The sequence below is a fragment of the Emydura macquarii genome, unplaced genomic scaffold, assembly GCF_026122565.2.
Source record: "Emydura macquarii macquarii isolate MOO-44397 ecotype Brisbane River unplaced genomic scaffold, CSIRO-AGI_Emac_v2 contig_561, whole genome shotgun sequence".
NCBI classification, from domain to species: Eukaryota; Metazoa; Chordata; order Testudines; family Chelidae; genus Emydura; species Emydura macquarii.
The window spans coordinates 2757882-2774914 of NW_027130698.1; positions in this window are offsets into that span (position 1 = coordinate 2757882).

A 17033-nucleotide genomic window follows, 5' to 3' on the forward strand; every position below is an offset into this window, starting at 1 on the left:
CTCAAACCAACTTTTCCCCCTATAGTATTACCTTAGATGTTCTTGGGGAGTAAAGGGAAACATTAAAGGTCATTTGGATAAGATGATAAAAATGCTTTGTCACCCTCTTTTACAACTTGTTGATGTATTAAAGAAAGCCTGATAGGTGGAAGGATAAAGAGGGGAAATTGCTTGTATTTAAACCTTAGGAATGTCAGGAGTCTTCTGGTTGTGCTGGAAGTTCTTATTGAAATTCTCTGAGATGTAGGTTGTGAGAGATCTTAGCTCTTATTTGAAGGAATGGGGGAGTCGGATCTTTAACAGTTTCTCAAGTATTTGATGTGTGTGTTAACACAACAAAGTTTTAAACAGTCTTTATAAAGATCACTTCCCCTCTGAAACAGGGTTCATTTACTTGGTATCTGGAGCATTAAAGTTCTCAATCACCTGTAGTGGGTTGCAGGAAAAGCAGAGAAGACAACACCTAGATTTCCAATATGAAAAAATAATAAAAGATTTAAAAAATAAACAAAAGCACACTTTCAGACAACCTTCATCCATTATAACAAAACCAAAAAATAGCACAAACCATTTTTTTTTTTACAGGTTGCCTTTAACTTGAAATTCCCAGGCTTTCAAAGATTAAAATATAAAACAGCTGCAACTCAAAGATAACAGCTACAAGTCATTTAAGAACTTTTTGGTAGAAATAGATGATAGTCTATCTCAACCTTAACACCAGGGTGATGAAGTTTTTGCCTAGGAATTGCTTTAGGATTTAATAAAATATTTACGCATCAATCAGTGTCCTGGGTTCCTGAAGACTTTGCAACATAGGCAACATTTGAGGGTGTTGAGATCTGGGGTTTTTAATTTGGGAATGATCCTGAGAATTGCTTGCATAAAGATGTGTGTATTGTATCTCCCACAATTTTCAGATTTTGTTTCTGTTGTACCCCAAGAGCTGTACCCAGCTTTTTCCTTTTTTTTTCATCTCAGTTCATTGGCCCAACATCCTGGATATTTTTTCAGCTTTGGACCAAGATATCAACTCCTTGAGAGCTACCCTAGATATATGTTCAGAGACTGACTAGAAGACTCAGGTCTGTACCGTTGCCTGGCTAGGCTATTTGGCCTGAATTGCTTTCTTTCCTCATATATAAAATGGGTAATTACAATATTGACCTACCCACATAGGATATATTGGAGGTTAATTTTTTTTAAGATCTCTTCCTTAAATGAGAGTTTCTTATAGAATTTCAATTTATTGTGAGCACGTCTACCAACAGAGCTCCCCTTCCTTTGTCAGTAGGGACAAACCACCCCAACACTAGAAAATCAGGAGAGCTGCTGAGATGCTGCTTGTGGGCAGGAGATACGGTTATGCCTGTGTCTAATATTCCACAGCTACTGAAGAGCTACTTCCTTGTCAAACCCACGAGTAGCTGCAAAGATCAAGGAACTCATAGAAATTCCAAGGGCCTGAAGAAACAGAGGCTCCTTTGAGTTGAATATGATCTTATCTGAACGGTGTAGGTTGCTAATGTTGAAACTTTAAGGTACATCTAATTGCTGTCTCAGTGTAATCATAAAATAGTAATTTTTCAACGTCAGTCCCTAGTAGAGATAATGCTATTTTTATCATTATTACTGCAGTCATTAATATCAAATTTTGGTAGAGTTTGGTATTTACTGCTTGATACAGTGCATATTCTACTTTGAATCAATGACAGTATTCTAACATATTGTAACTACTGTTCAAACTTGGAGGAGACTTTAGTTGGGGCTTGAATGATGAGTATTTCAAAATGGGAACTTTCTATCTTAGTCTTATCCTTAAGCGGGTTACTTTATTTTAACACGGGGGACAATGTGTTACTTGCACTTGGTTCTCCCTTTGAGTCCTGAGTTTAGTGTACTTCAATAGTCATTTGATTTAAGAAGTGACTGTAAGTACTGAACTCGCCTTTGAAAACTTTCCAGGTTTGCCTTTGCAACTATAAAGAATTACCACAGTATTTTCTGTTCTTCTCTGTATTTAGTACTGGAAATATTTAGGAATATTGCAGCAGTGTAATGTTGTTTGCTTATAAAAGTGAGTGGAAAAACTCCAAAGGCAACCATTGTACTAGAGATGGGTTTGAATCAAAACTGATAAACGTTGGGTTGTTCAGATATAAATCCAAAAATTGTAGTTGTTCCCTTAATTGAAAATAGACCAAATCAAAACTCTAGATCCAGGATCCACCACCACTCCCTATTAAAGTTCAACCCTAGATCCACACTGTGGCTTTGATCTGGCTCTCACGAATACCTTTTTGAAAGTCACAAAAGCCGTATTAGATGCACTATATACTCATCTTATTTCATTTGAAATATTTATACTTCCTAATAATGGCTTGTTTTCCTGGTAGTATTGAATATAATCTTCATTAAAGTTTATTTCTCATATTTCTTAATAAATGAAACAAACACTCGAGCAACATAAAAATTAGTGTTCCCCCTAGTGCCTCCACCAAGTATTGACTCGATCATTGATTATTGAAGTTTGATGGCGTTTCCCTGTGCTGGACACAAGTAAGTGCAATGCCCACTGAAACGAGCAGTGCTAAAAGTCTGAATGTTTGATTATTTGGTTTTGCCATCTTGGCTGAAAAATAAATCTCTTCCTATTTCTTCATGTGAATGTTGTACTTCAGGGTATTGGCATGATTTTGTGGCTACCCAAATCTTTTATTATTCTATTTATTTTATTATTTCCATCCAGAGTTAAGCCTTGCATTCTTGTATATTAGGCATATTTTACTGTGTGTATCTTACTGAATTCCCACTGGTGTTTTCCCAGAAAAGGAAACCAGAAGAATCTTGTGTATCGTGAATGTGTTTAGTCTGAGAGTTCTGAAACTTGCATTCACCAGGTGCCTTTGAGCAGCCTCTTGCTGTGTTTAGAATATTTCCTTTCCTCCCAGGACATAGTTGCTAAGCTGCAACCAGCAGGTAGGTCTTGCATCTTAATGAATGTTTCAGTTGTTCATCCCCACCTGTAGAATAACCTTAGGTTGGAAATCCTCTTCCCTTACTTTGCTCTGCCCGAGAAAAATCTCTAAGATTTGTTCTCTCTCAATATAATTATTGCCTTATGATTTTTATTCCTTGATTCACCTTAGGGCCAGAACCTAACTCCCATGACCAAGAAAGTGTGAGTCAATAATGGGCTAGTCACAGGTGTCATTTATAGAGACCTATTTCACATCCCATGTTAGTGAAAGTGAGTTTGGTGATGCTTAATTTTGCAGAATCACTAGAAAATTCAGTAGGATTTAAGCCTCTGGACTGGAATAGTAGCAGGACAGGTTGGAGGTCAGGACTGAGATTTATTTGCAAAAGTGTGTGAGGAAACTTGCACACCAACGGTGCTACTAGCCCTCTCTTTCATGAGGATTAAACTCACTCTTGAAATGAAACAAAAATAGTGGTAAGAAACTCCCCAACAGAAATGTTGTCGTCTTTCCTCCTAACATGGGTGCTGCCAACCTGTGCTTTCTGAAACATTAAAAGCACAAGGTGCCTCAAAGACAGAACACCTTTTTAAAAATGATTTAGTATTGTGAGAGGGTATACATTAATTTTATTCCTCAATGATGAATCTAGCAGGGAGGTGGCATATGTCCATCCAGTGCCATTCTGACACCTGTGAAGAGGATGCAGCCAGCATCACTGACGTACCTTCAAGGTGTTCTGCTATGTGGCTGGGGCAGTGCTTGCAAAGAGGATAATGGGTTGCCAGAGGGGGAAAAGGCAGCCAGAACAAAGGTATGAGTGAAAGCAGCAGATTCCATTTAGGATATTGTAAGAGTGAGTCACACTCTCTTGCAACTAACCGTACTTGGATGCCTGAAGCCCCTTTTTATGTTTTTCCCCTTCTTTGTTGCTCTCTCATAGCTCTCGAAAAACAGAGTCCAGTTCTGGTTAAGACAGTTGTGACCCATCCGTGCCTAGGGTAGTCACCTGAAAATGCCAAGGTCAGGGCAGGCTGTAAAAGGAGAGCACATTCTCTCAGCACTGGTGGGTAAACACTTCCCAACCAGCCACAAACAGTGCTTCTCATTCCCAACACTGGTTATCAAGAACCCAAAATAAAAATATACACAGCCCCCTTTACTGCATTTCAGTCTCTGGCTCCCAATCAGCCACTATGTCCAGTAAAGAGCTCAGTTATTTAAAATGCTATGCTCTTTACCAAAAAGGTTTCTCCTGACCCCAAAGGGTCAGCCACAGCACCAGATCAATATAAGTTTAGATCTTACCCAAAATACCACGCTGCCAGCCAATCCTTTAGTAACTAAAACTAAAGGTTTATTATAAAAAGAAAGAAACAAACTATAAGAGAAGTGTTAAAGGATTAAATCAATCAGATACATACAAATGATTGAAAGTCCATATACATCTGGTTTCTAGAAGAATTGTGGAGTTGCAGGCTTGTATAGTTCCTCTGATATACATCCAGTAACTGGATGGGCCTCAGTCCTTTGTTCACAGCTTCAGTTAAGTTGTAGAAGAGTTGATCCAGAGGTAGACTGGAGACTAAAGACAAAATGGATGTCGTGCAGCTGCCTTTTATATCCTTTGGCCTAGGCCATGTTGCTTGTGGAATTTTACAGGAATAAAATGGAGTCCAGAGTCATATGAGTAAGTCCTGGTGACTCATCAGGTATATCCCTGGCTTCTCCCCCTGGGCCCCTTGTACCTGATGAATTTCTTAATGGGCCATTAAGCAGGCTATTGCTGCAGGCATCTTGTCTGGGGTGTTGCCCAGACACAGCACAATTTGAAATACAGATATATCAAACATATCCATAACTTCCATTACACATATAACACATGAATATAAACATTATCATCTTGCTTAGCACATTATAGCCTTTCTAACAGTACCTGACATGGCATATCTCACATGAATTATTATGATTGACGTATTGATGTTAAATAATACAATAAATGCCCCCCCCTCGCTCCCCCATCTAGCCAGCTTGACAACAATCTCTGTAAAGATATGTGATAACTGGATTGCTAACTCTGCTTGCTAAATGGGAAGCTATCCTGCCCTTTTCTTTATTCAGTATCAACAGTCAGTCCCAACATGAAATATTGCCTTTTCTGCTCCTTATTGCTGTGAATTCTCAAGAGATGCCATGATAACACCGTGACCCCATACCTTGCTAATGCTTACCTGCCTCTACCTCTGATTCTCAAGAGCTTGCTCAAACTACAACAGGAAAGAGTGATGGTTATCCTTATAACATCGTCCTGGCCAAGACAAGTATGGTACTCAAATCTCCTTCATCTCTCTGTGGCAATGCTAATCTGCCTTCCCATCAGCAGGGATCTCCTATCACAGAACTCAGGGACCCTGATCCATCCCACCCCCTTATCCTTGAACCTGAGGGTATGGTTCCTAAATTATTCTCAAGCATGGAACTAACCTGTTCAGATAGTATCGATCTAGGAGGAAACCTACTACTTGTAAAACTTCCTTTCAAAAGTGAAAACACTTCCATTCCTGGTGTTCTCTTCACTCTTCTCAAGCATCAGATGCACTGCTAAGCGCCTAGAGTACCTGCAGGATTTAAAGACACAGGGTCTATCAGTGAGGTCAGTCAGAGTACATGTGGCCTCTGTTACAGCCTTCCACTTGCCAACTGAGTGCTTCTCAGTTTTTGCCCATCCTACTATGACCAGATTCCTTAAGGCTTCTACAACTTGTTTCCTCCTATCTGGAATCTGGCCCCCCAGTGGGACTAAATTAGATTCTTAATGCCCTAAGGAAAACCCCCCTTTTAATTGATGGCTACATGCTCTCTTCCACCTTTCCCTCAAGACTTCATTCCTTATATCCATCACTTCTGTGAGATGAATGGGAGAACTAGGTGTTTGCACAGCAGACTGATCGTTCACTACCTTCTACAGAGATAAACCTACACTGTGTCCCCATTCTCGCTTCTTCGCTAACGTCTCTTTAGACTACTATATTAATCAGGAAATCCATCCACCAGTGTTCTATGTGAAGCCTCATGTCTCCAGGGAGGAAACCAGCCTACATACACTAGGTGTCAGGAGGGATCTCGCATTCTACGTTGGCAGTACTAAGACCTTCAGGGCCTCCCCCAGACTATTTGTATTTTTTGCAGAGAGGATGAAGGGACAGCCAATTTCCACACAAATACTGTTGAAGTGGGTCTTGGGTTGCATCTTAATGTACTATGACACTTTTGAAATACAACCCTCTCGCAGAATGACAGTACATTCCATGAGGGCTTAGTCCACATCTATAGCTGTCTTGAAAGATATTCCCGTAGCAGAAATCTGTCCATATGCATTACGCTATCTTACCTGCTTCTAAATACAATGTTTGGTGATGCAGACCTCTGAACTGTCTTGGATTTGCCTCCTCAGCACGCACCTCCACATTAGGTTACTGCTTGGGAGTCTCCTGCAGTGGGGCACCTATAGGGACGTATACTCAAAGAAGGAGAGGTTCTTACCCATACAATAATTTGAATTCTTCGAGATGTTTTGTCCCTATAGGTGCTCCACCTCCCACCTGCCTTACTCTCTGCTCTGTAATCGCTGGATCTGTGATTGAGAAATACCTGGATGGCGACAGGTCCATGCCACCCTGTATGGGAGCATGATAAGCTGCTTTGCATAGGCGTGAGCCCGCAGACTTTGTTTTGCAATATCTGGTTGAGAGTGCATGGTGTGCACACAACTTCTGGTGGAGCATCCATAAGGACAAAACATCTTGAATTCAAGTTACCGTACATGTAAGTAACCTCCTTTTCTGTTCTCCTGTTCACACCACCTTGCCACTACTGTGCTGACTTACGCATTGTTAAAGTTGGTCTAAACTCATCATCTTTTCTGAGGACACATTAGACAGTATGGCATTTCAAAGCTGCCTTATAAACTGTTTAAAAACATTGCTTCCTTGATGATTTCAGCTTGCTCAATTGCACTCTTACCCCCAGTGAGTGCAGATAGGTGATTGCAGGGCCATGGCGTATTATGATGTGTCAGGAGCAAAGTTCAGAATTCTGAATTATATCTATAGATTGGATCCACAATTTACAGTTATATTTCCTTATAATCAGGCAGGCTATTACAGGAAATTATGGCACTCAGAAATAGTATAAACTGTGCTCTGTTGTACTCCAGAAACTATAGTTAAAGAGCTCAGGACTGCCTGCTGTGTTATGAAAAACAAATATAGGGCTCACTTGTGAGAGGTGCTGTGCACCTGCAACACCCTTGAAGCAAATGGGGTGCTCAGCCCTTCTCATAATATAATATAGCCTGTAAATTAGTAGTAATAGAAATTTAAGAAGTCTCATGACTGGCTGAAAATAGTCAGGAATCATTCCATTTTTATCATTTACCATTCTTAAATTCCACAATTCTGAGCCCTGGAACAAATTTAAGTAATCAGCCCATCCAGGCACATGTGTGCATTTTGAGTGGCTGCAATGAGTTCTGTAACTATCTTACAGGAAGTTTAAAAAAAAAAAAAAAAAAAAAAAAAAAAAAAAAAGATTTTTCATGGCATTCAAACAAAATGTCCTTGTTAGTTTCAAATAAAACCTTCTGAAATTCACGGCAACAATGGAGGACTTTCTAAATACTTCTGAAGAAATTCAGAATATATGTAACAAAACAGAATATGAGAACAATTTATTTTAATGAACCAGATCTGTTCTGTCAAATATTGCCTGACACTTCTAATATTTATTTTTGAGGTCAATTAATCTCAAGTTTACCAACAACAGAAGTTGTCATATTTAATATAAGGCAGTTTAAGGAATGCAGCAAGAAATCATTATGGGAATGCTTGTGAATAGACTGAAAATGCACAAGAGGAGTTGGCTCTGCTGAAGCTAGCTTGCTGCAGAAAGAAAATTAAATTAAAGCTTAAGAAAATATGACATTCACTTCTTGACATCTGCCTTTTTAAAAGTGAAGCAACTTTCAAGCTGCTCTGCTAGACTTAGACTGACACTATTAAATTTGTCATATTAAATTAATTCTGTTAGATCTGCACAGATCTGGGATCATGAGTGCTCAGACCTTTTTTAAATGGAAGAGTTGTGCCTATCTAACTGGGGAGTTATAATCCCAGTGGAAGAGCCCTGAGCACTCTTGAGGAAGCTTTGCAGATCTAGTGGCATTCATTTTTTATAGTGAAAATTCTTAGAAGTCTCTCTCTTCTTGGCTAATGAAAGAGTAGCGATCAGTGTTGGAAACTTACAATATTCTGCTTGTTCCAAAGTGATGGAAAGGAAAGAGCAAATGGTTATTTGAACAACTTTCAAACCTCAAACTGTCTCACATTACAGTTATACCATGAAGGAATACTGGGGTACAGAGTGCAATTGAGCAAACTGAGATCATCAAGGAGGCAATTTTTATCATTTCAGTTTATAAGGCAGCCTCGTATTCTCTACTGTGCTGTATTACGTGTCTCAGAAGAGACAAAGAGCTTAAACCAACTGCTAAGATAGTGCATGATCCCTTAGTGTATGCAATTTAGAAGATACTTGCTGGTAACTGTTGCACATACGTTTTCCAAATATTATCAGAAGTCAGTATATTTTGCAATTTTCCCCTCTTGTTCAATGTTAAGAACAAATTTTCAAAGATGCTTTAACCTTGCTTTCTAATTTTACCCTTGCAACATGGTGTTAAAATAGCTTGTGTATAAAATTTGACCCTTAATTTCATGCTTAACTTTAAAGTGTATACATTTTATTATATCTGCTACCAACCCTTGCAACCATGCAGAGCATAGCAGTCATGCACAAAACAGAGAATTACCCTATGAACCTCAAAAGGATGCTGTATCTCCTCTGTCAAGTCTGTTAAAAGTGGCTGCCAGGGTATTGCACAATGTTGTTGGTAACATGCCAGATGTTGAACCTACAATTTTTCCTATTTCTTTATTATTTCACTCTTTAATTTTTCCCTCCTCCATATCTTGGCTTGTATCATACAGTGCTGATCATCCAAACATATTATTGTGTGCTGAGACAATTATACTGAGTTCTTGCATGCAGGACACTCACTGCAGTTGGGGAAATAAAACTTTTAAGTGACTATCTCTGTACAAATACTCTTAAGTAATTTTTATTTCGAAAAGCCTTGTTTGCTACATGCCAAAATTATTATTGTTGGATATTTATGTTCATAACTCCCTGTTCCTCAGCACAAGATTATCCTATTGAGCAGATATCTATGCTGTTTCTCTGTAATTGTTCAGGAGCTTATTGTTTAAAAACTTCACACCTTTGAGAGAAGGTATTTTCTGCTGTGAAACCTAGAAGTGTAGATAAACCAGTTATTTGTCTTCAAGTGTTCTCTGCATATTCCCACTCAGGATGCTCCAACTGAGAGAATATTCTGAAAGGGGTATCTTTCAACGATTACTTTGAATACCTTGAAGACTGGATAAGGGGTGTACCTCACACTTAATTCAAGACCATCCTCATTCCTGCTTGAAAGTGGGCAGAGACCATTCATATCTGATGTGTTCCTTCTGAAATGAGAGATAGGCCTGTTATACTCCCCCTCACCTCCAACCTTTCCACATATCCAGAAGGTGTTAATAACAAGACATGAGAGGCCCAGGGTAATTCCAATTGTTCCCATGTTACTGAGGCAATAGTAATGTTCAGATCTTTTTCACTCTCCAGGGGCATCTACAAACTTCTGCTAATAATGCCAGACAATTTGTCACAACAAGGCATGAGGCTGTATGGTCCAGGTGATACATCCTCACATTTAGTTGTGTGGCGAATGCAACTATAATGGACCTGGAAAAATCTTGCACTGTAGAGGTGCAGCAGATTCTGGTTAATTCCAGAAAGCAGTCAACTCAGTTGTGAGTGTAAGTGATATAGATAAGTGAACTCCAAAGCTGACAAATGTCTAGATCCAGTACACATATCAGTCCAATGTATTCTTAAATGGTTACTACATTTAAGGTCTTCAGAAATATCTACATAATTTCTCAGAGTACACTTAGTAGCAATAGCAGCTTATCATGTACTTACAGATAATAAATCTGCATGATACAGTTAAGAAAAGTATTAAAGGTCTAGTTAATGAGTACCCACATTAGGACCCAGTTCTATCATGAGACCTTAATGTGGTCTTGACACACCTCATGAATTCTCCTTTCAACCCATGGCAGATTGTTTAATTAGATAAATGATATAAAGAACAGTATTTTATAATATCCATTACATCAGCAAGGTCAGTGACCAAGTTGCATGCTGTTATGGCAGATCCACTATTCACTGTTTTTCATAAAGATAACATCCTCAGAGTTCACCCTAGATTCTTTCCTAATATGGTATCTAAATTTTATATTCGTTCATTTTCTTTTTGAGATCTCATGGTCAAAAAGGAGACTATAAAGTATATATTTTATCTGCTAAAAGAGCTTTGGATTACTATCTAAGTGGGACAGGAGATTTTTGCAAGTCTGCTAAACTTTTTATTTCTTATTTTGACAACTATAAGGGTCATGCTAATCCTGTTTAGTCATTATCTTCATGGGTGAGACAGCATATTGAACAGGCATATAGGGTAGCATCAGTTCCTCATCCTATTGGAGTTAGGTCACACCTTAACCACAGCAATAGCTACCACAATAGCACGTCTCAGACATGTTCCAATTGTTGAAATATAGGAATATATATTTAAGAATATAAGGTTGCTACTTGGAGTTGCATTCATACCGTTACAAAATATTATTCATTTGATTCAGCATCTCTAGATTAGATGCTTTGTTTGATAAAGCAGTTCTCCAATTCTTATTCAGTTAGGATCCAGAGTCACACTATCCAGTCTGGGGTATTGCTTGCCAAACAAATCTATGAGTGGGAATATGCAGAGGACACTCAAAGAAGAAATGAAAGTTACTTGTAACTGAGGTCCTTTAAAATGGACTCTGAATATTCACAGTCCCTATCCACCTTCTTCTCCTTTTAGAAGGCCTAATGAGATCTGACTGCACAAGTGGTCAGAGGAATTGCAATGCCCTGCAGTGTCATGCCCCCTTTTATAGCCTTACTCTCAGAATGTTCAGGAAAAACAAAGGAAGGCTTCAGAGGGGGCGTGTAAGTTCTCCAACAAGCATTGCTACAAAAAGTTTCCACCATCTATGATACACAGAGTAGTGCATTGCATGAGTGTGAATATGCAGTCTATCTCGAAGAACCTCGGTTACAAGTAAGTAAACTCCATTTCTGTTTCAGATTTTGGTTCCTGTTACTACCTCTAAACTGTTTGTTATTAATGTATGTATTGTATTATAGCAGTGCCAAGAGTCCTCAACCAAATTGGGACTTGTTTGTGCTAGGTAATGGTACAGTTAAAAGTAATGGAGAAACAATTAAGAACATGAGACAGGTGTGATCTGTTTAGTAATTTTATATTTGGGTTGGGGAGGTATAGCTCTCCTGTCCTGTCACCTGGTAATTCAGGCTGATACTATTTAAAACAAAAACAAAAACAAAAAAAACTAATTCTGGTCCTTTAACAGAGACCTAAGTACTTGCTTTCAGTGTGAGCTCCTTGATTTGTTGCCTAGGTTCACTTTCAATTGGTGTTTGGAACAAAAAGTTAATCTTTGCATGACTGGAGTCAAAGATGTCTTCATGTCTGATTTCTAGGAAATTCTTTTATTGATGGCAGGGATTATTCTATCTTCGAGTGATTGCTCATATCCATTCCAATATAGGTGAATGCATGCCCTGTGCACTGGTTCCCGGAACTTTTTTCCCGTTAGCAAGCCCCGTAGGGTTGGCTTAGGCGCCCCCTGGAGTGCTGCGCTCATGCCGCAGTACATAGGGCGCTGTCGACCCTGCGGGCCCTCAGTTCCTTCTTTCCGCCTGTACAGATCCTGGAACGTCTGCCTCTTGCTCTACGCAAGAAGCATCCCCTTTGTATACCGTTGTAGTTAGTTAAGTGACTGTTTATTAGAGTTAAGTAGTATAGTTGTCGAACATTTAGTGTTAGACAGATAAGTAGATAGCCTCAGGCCTTAAGGTTGGCCCATTCCTGCTTCAACCGGCATTAAAGCCTGCACCACTTGCGGCAAGGTTTTTTCCATGAGTGACCCTCACGATTGCTGCCTTGGAGAGCAGCATAGAAAGGACAGATGTAAGATCTATAAGGCTTTCAAACCATGCACCCAAAAAGAGAGGGACGAACATTTCAGGGCCATACTCATGGAGTCTGCGCTTCAGCAGGACTTGGAACCGATGCATTCCCCTGCGGCACCGAGTGTCTTCTCGGTGCGGAGTGCTCCACCGGCACCGATGACGACCCACCCGGTGCCGAGAAAGAAGAAGCAGGTCACAACGCACCAGGACTCCCCCGCACCGCCCACCTGGCCTGGGGGGAGTCAGGAGATGCACCAGCCCCGTGCCGTGGAGATTACTCTGGCACCGGCATCTCCCCGCAGGGAGCCTCCCCCGACCTCTGGCCGTCGACGCCGGAGGCGTTCGTTGCGGCACACGCCCTCATGGGCATGGCCACACCTCCGTCGCCCCCTTGGCCGAGGGTGCAGGGACTCGTGTCCCGGGGTAAACCCGCGCTGGGTGTGCCCGGTGGATGGCAGGGACAGGAGTCGAAGTCTGCCCCCAGACAGTCATGGAAGGTGGAGAGTGTGGGCTCCCCTCCCAGCTCCGACACCGAGTCGTCGAGCTCCTTGATGCTGTGGCACTGAGGGCGGTCGAGAGGTTCACGCAAGAGGCGACGACAATACAGTTCCGCCTCACATGGGGGTTGCAGTTCCAGCTCCCAGCACCAAGTCCAACTCGGCACCAGTCCAGATCCCTGGCAGGCAGCCCGGCGCGGATCCTGGTTCCTGAATCCCAACGCACTCGGCACTGGTCTGGATCCCCGGCACCAGCAGGGAGTCCACCTCCGGAACAGACACGATGGCACCGGTCCTGATCCCCGGATCATAGTCCGACGAGGATCCTGGTGCCGAAGGACTCGGCAGCGACAGCGACAACGGCACCGCACTGCCGCTCGCTGTCTGGGGAGTTGGAATTGGCACCAAAGCAGCACCGCCGGCACCGCTCCCAGTCCCCGAGGGACAAGCGCCGCCGCAAGACCTTGGTGCGGAGGCGGCGCTCATCTTCCAGCTCCTCCAGCCGCTCACCCCCCCACCGACGATCCTCCTCCTCGTCAACTCGGGGTCAGTCGTCAACCAGGGCGGGCAAAGGCCATCGATGGAAGCACCTATATAGTGGCTCGGGGTCCCGTTCCTACCATCAGGAGACATCCCAGTCGGCACCGATACCGGCACCGGCGTGGCCACAGGCTCCTTGGCAGTGGCCTTACTGGGAGTCTTGGGGGACCCAGATGGGCCAGGGTACGGTGTCAGTTCATTCTTCAGTGGCCCAACCGGCACCCCCCCCCTTCCGAGTGAGCCACACAAGGGCCATTCCTTGGAGGAGGAATCGGACCCTAGGGAGGGTCCTTCCACGGGGCCCCTCCCACAATCCTCCTCCTCCTCCCCTGACGATGCAGCCGCCAGGGACCGTAGGGCACCTGTTCCTGACTTTAAAGCTTACCAGGAACTACTAAGGAGGGTAGCCAGTAATCTGAGCCTCAAGCTCAAGGAGTTATCTGAGGAGGAGGACCCCCTATTCGGTGTCTCTGGGTCAACCGGGCCCTCTAGAGTCGCCCTGCCAGGGCACGAGAGAGTCTTGAAGCTGGCCAAGGCCCTCTGGCAAACCTCTGCATCGGTCGCCCCTACATCCAAGGGCACCGAAAAAAAGTACTGTGTTCCCGTGGAGGGGTTCGAGTACTTGTATACCCACCCGGCTCCGGGAACGTTCGTGGTTGATGCCGCCAACCAACAAGAAAGGCAGGGGTCCCAGGGCAATACCCCCAAGAAGAAAGATTACAAAAAACTAGACCTTTTCGGCCGCAAGTCTGTTCTACGGAGGCCCTGCAGCTCAGGATCGCAAATCATCTGGCGCTCCTCGGCAGATATAACCTGAACCTCTGGTCCTCCTTACAGAGGTTCACGCAGGGAGTACCACAGGACCAGGCGGTGGACTTTGCCACTGTTATCGACGAGGGTTCTGCAGTGGCCGGGGCAGCCTTACAAGCGGCCAGCGATGCGGCAGACATTGCCAGCAGAGCCATGGCTTCGGCCGTTGTAATGCGGCGGTGTTCCTGGCTCTTGTCATCGGGACTATCACAAGAGATCCAGCAGTCCATCCAGGACTTGCCCTTTGATGATGCTGGCCTCTTTTCTGAAGGGACTAATGACAAACTGCATGCCCTAAAAGATTCCAGGGCCACGTTGAGACCTCTAGGGCTGTACACCCCTCAGGCCTCAAGGCGTCTGTCTCGGCCACAAGTCCAGCAGCCTGCCCCGAGACCGCCTCCCAGACCCGCTCAACCCAGGAGGGGTCAAGATCGGTATAGGCGGTCTGACAGACAGGACCACCAAGAGTCCTCGATGGTCTCGCAACAAGGCCCGTCCAAGGGGCGCAACAACAAATGCCAATTTTGATGGTGCGCCCGAGGGTGGCACTCTTACCGTCCTGTTGGATCCAACCCTACTGTTCGCCCACAGACTAAAGCCGTACTACACCGAGTGGCAGAACATCACCTCGGACCGCTGGGTCCTCGGTGTAGTGGGCAGGGGATATGCCCTTCAACTTATGACCTTCCCTCCAGACTCTCCCCCTACTCCATCCCTCTTCAGGGACCCCTCTCACGAGCAACTCCTCATATAGGAAGTGAACTCGCTCCTCCGCCTAGGAGCTGTGGAGGAGGTTTCCCCGCGGGAAAGGGGTTCTATTCACGTTATTTCCTCATTCCCAAAGCGAAGCGGGGCCTGAGGCCCATTTTAGACCGCCGCCGCCTGAACAGATTTATCAGGTGCCTCAGATTCCGTATGGCTTCCCTAGCCTCTATCATTCCCGCTCTGGATCCAGGGGATTGGTTCGCTGCCCTTGATTTAAAGGACGCTTACTTTCATATTGCAATCCTTCCTGGTCACAAAAGATTCCTCCGGTTTGTGGTAGCTGGCTCGCTCTACCAGTTCTTGGCCTATCCTTTGGCCTTTCGTCCGCCCCCAGGGTGTTCACGAAGTGTATGGCGGTAGTGGCGGCCTACCTGCGTCACAGAGGGGTTCAGATCTTCCCCTACCTGGACGACTGGCTGATCCGGGGCAAGTCCAGGGCCCATATGGGAAACAGCTTGGAGCTCACCTGCGCAACATGCACCAAGCTGGGGCTGCTCATCAACGAGCAGAAATCGATTCTCACCCCGGCGCAGCACATAGACTTTATCGGGGCCACCCTGGATGCCACCCAGGCCAGAGCCTTCCTCCCACAGCCTCGCTTCGAGGCGATGGTTGCCATAATCGATGATCTCCACAGGTCCCCCACAACGACAGCCAGATATTGCCTTCAGCTGATGGGACACATGGCGGCCTGTACATATGTGGTGAGGCTGGCTCGCCTCAAGCTCAGGCCTCTCCAGTCGTGGTTAGCCTAAGTGTATGCACCAGCCAGGCACTCCCTAAACAGGGTAGTCACATTTCCCACGCAGGTCCTGACCTCCCTGGTATGGTGGAAGGACCCAGGGGAGGTGTTGAAAGGAGTCCCCTTCAGGGACTTGGCACCCGCAGTAACCCTAATTACGGACGCTTTGGATGTGGGGTGGGGGGCCCACATCCGCTCCGACCTGAGCACCCAGCATCTATGCATGGATGGTGCAGGTCCTCATGGACAATACAGCGGCCATGTTCTACATGAACAGGCCGGGGGGTGGGGGTGGGGGGGAGAGGGCGGCACGCTCCTCGGCTTTTTGCCAGGAGGCCATGCGACTTTGGGACTTTGCAGTGAGGCACGACTTCCACATATCTGCCTCTCACCTCCCGTGGGTCAGGAACGACGAGGTGAATCGCTTCAGCAGGTCGTTTCTACCCCGACACAAGTGGTCTCTACACCCGGAGGTGATAAGTTTTATCTTCCACAAGTGGGGTGTTCCCCAACTGGACCTGTTCGCGTCATGCTGGAACAAGAAGTGCCCGAGGTTCTGCTCGCTCCGGGGTCGTGAGCCGGGCTCCATTTCCAACATGTTCCTTATAGAATGGACGGGGACCCTCACGTACGCGTTTCCCCCCATTCCGCTACTGCCCAAAGTTCTCTTGAAGATCAAGAGAGACAAAGTGGACCTCATTTTGATCGCCCCAGCCTGGCCGAGACAGCACTGGTTCAGTGTGCTGCTGGAGCTGTTCATCGCCTCGCTGCTGCCGCTCCCGAGGCGTTACAACCTGCTCTCCCAGGCCCAGGGCAGCCTGCTGCACCCAGACCTGGACTCTCTCCAACTGACAGCATGGAGACTCTCTGGCTGACGGAGGGAGAGAGAGCCTGCTCGGCGCAGGTCCAACAGGTTCTGCTGGGTAGCAGAAAACCTTCCACTCAGGTAGTGTACTGAGCCAAGTGGAAGTGGTTTACCTGTTGGGTGGAGTCCTGGGGATATCCTGTTTGTCAGCAATCCTCTTTCACTAGGTAACCTTTCCCCTTCATGAACTGAGCCAGTATTGATTCAAATAGTATATTGTTTGTGTGTTTTTAAATTCACTACTGGTAGCAAAAAAAATATTTTAGTCTTCTGGGTTAAAAATACACCTTGCTTTTTGGAGGTCTTAACTTTGTAGACAAAACACATTAATGAATTCCTGGTGCTGATCTTTTTCTCTGTTTTATTTTTGGTTATGAATTAAAGGTCAGTCATTCCAAAATAACAGATACAATAAAATACTCCTGCTGCACTCAGTGGGAATTACGTGACTGTTCATTGTCCTGGAGCTGGAGGGGACTCACTAGCAGCTAAAAATCCAGAATCTATCCACTTGCTTGTGTCTCCAGTGTCATTTGCTTTCTCTAGAGGTTAAGGAAATCTTTAAAAGTTTTCATGCGTTTGACTGGGACGTCAGCATTAATTCTGGTGTAACT